The sequence below is a fragment of the Myotis davidii genome, unplaced genomic scaffold (genome assembly GCF_000327345.1).
Source record: "Myotis davidii unplaced genomic scaffold, ASM32734v1 scaffold323, whole genome shotgun sequence".
NCBI lineage: Eukaryota > Metazoa > Chordata > Mammalia > Chiroptera > Vespertilionidae > Myotis > Myotis davidii.
Window position 1 is genome coordinate 5,903,257 of NW_006295491.1, and position 2,188 is coordinate 5,905,444.

General features: G+C 41.4%; 1 protein-coding gene across 1 annotated transcript in view; it reads left to right on the forward strand.

Annotated features, from left to right (window-relative positions):
• The window catches only part of TTC29 (tetratricopeptide repeat domain 29), a 148,514-nt gene that overhangs the window by 970 nt on the left and 145,356 nt on the right, over positions 1 to 2,188 (forward strand). The window contains exon 2 of the mRNA XM_015568061.1: positions 1,771 to 1,813. The gene's annotated coding sequence lies outside the window, so the exon portion shown is untranslated. The remainder of the gene's footprint in view (positions 1 to 1,770; positions 1,814 to 2,188) is intronic.

Sequence of the window (2,188 nt, forward strand, 5' to 3'; positions counted from 1 at the left end):
ACCCCCCCTGTGTATTTCCTGGTGGGTGAGGCTCCTGGGAGAGTGGGCAACAACAGGGTTACTCTTTGAAGAATTTTACTTGGAGGCCAGAGATTTAAACTCACACTGTGGGACACATTCAGCCTGACCAGCGTTCTCAAACCTTTCATCCCGTGTTTCTCCATTCTCATCTGTCCTTGCATGTGGGGGCCAAATTTAGAGACTAAATATGACCGATACAAGAGCCAACCAGCAGATCAAAGAATCCACCAGCCATGAATTGGCTTCAGGCAGCCTTTTGATCTTTGTCTCAGCCCCCGTGGTGCCACATGCAGCGCGGCTCACTTGCTGGCACTGGGAGGGAGTGGGGGGGCTGCCTCTGGGTCCTCCTCACAGACTGCTTCCTCCTCAGCTCCTGGGGCTAAGCTCATTTTGGTACCAGCTAGAGCAGTGGTTCCCAACCTTGGCTGCACATTAGCATCACCTGCCAATCTTTTTAAAATCCTGATTTCTGGGCCTTACCTTCCAGAAATTCTGTTTCTTTGTTACTAATGTTGTGGCCCCACCCCATAACAAAGAAACAGAGCTTCTGGAGGATGAGGCCCAGAAATCAGGATTTTAAAAAGATTCCCAGGTGATTCTAATGTGCAGCCAAGGTTGCGAACCACTGAGCTGGAAAAATACTTCTCCTTCTCTCCCTTACCCGAATCTGAACCATTGCCCTTCCTGCCTTTGCTCCCATCTTGTGTGATTTCCTCTGTGGTCTTGAGCTAGGAGGACCCCGATGAAGTGCCATGGTTAAGGATGTGTTCCATTTCTGCTTCAGGCTCGGGTAGTTTAATTCCTCATGATTAGAGATCACCTAGGAGCTGGGGATACTGGTCATACCAGGAAAATGATACAGCTCAATTTAACAAACAGCAAAAAGCTTTCTTCACTCTGCAGGTAAAAAGTAAGCCTGAAATAACAGGCCCCAAAGCATGCTTGCATTTTTTCTCACTTATTTTCCCTCTGGCTGCGTCTATATGCTAGATTACAACTATTTTCTAATTCAGCATAAATAAGACTGTATTTATAAAAAAAAGATAGTGATTACTTAAATGAGAAAATAATTTGTTACAGGATCCCTTTAAATATTTAATGCATTTCAAATATTAAGTGTGCAAAATTTCAGTACACACATTATCTATTATGGAAAACAAAATATGTGGCCACGTATTGTGAAAAACAAAAATCCCCTTTTTCAAAAGGCATAGGCAAGGTAAGGTGTGGGGTTTAGAGTGGGGAGGGAGCCTCTTTAACTGCCACCCTAACTCTGGCCTGAAACTTTGCAGCATAGATTGCTTGAGGGATATTTTCCCCAATCTGCAGTTAATACCTTTTTTCTACTTTATCATTCAGCTCTGATCACCCCCCATTCAGAGTTTGTGCCTTGAGGCTTGCCAGCAGGGCTTGCAATACTTACATTAAACTAAATTTAAGAGTAAAGGTGCTCCTGCTGCTAATGTTCTCAGATCAGAGGAGAGCAAAATGAAGGAACTGGAAGCTGAAACTTTAATGGTAGGAAACGTTGACTCAAGTTTTTAGAAGGGAAAAAATCACAGCTGATCTGTGTGACAGAGAAGACCTGTTCCTCTCCCTATATGACAGTGATGGCGAACCTATGACACGCGTATTTGTCGTACGAATAACTTTTCATGATGTGGGGCGGGGAGAGAAATTGTTCTATTAACTAATTTAATTTTTTTTCCTTCTCTCCTTTGCTATTATTCTTTACTTCCTGGTGTTCAGGCTGAAGTCTAGCTCGGAAAGATCTTCAGCAGAAACCTCCATTGTAAGTCGAGTGAATCATGCCTGTCTTCAAACACTTTCACTAATGTATATTTTGATTAACCCTCAGTAAATGTTCATTAGTAGGAAATCTATGTATTTTAAAACTTACCTAATTACCTCCCATGGAGTGCTAGAAGTGTCCAAAAATTATGATGTAGGAGATAAAAATTTAGTAACTCTTAAAACTCATGTTAATTTTAAAAATTCTTTTTGGGAGTGTAATTCTTTGTATTTCTCTGTCATAGTAAGAGAGCTTGTGGTGATCATATGAAAAGTTCTCATTGTTCTAAATGTTCTCATTGTTCTAAATGGTTTTGAACTTTTGTATTCTCTTGATGACATCTAATAAATTTGCTTGGCGAGGTTTGTTGCCTTT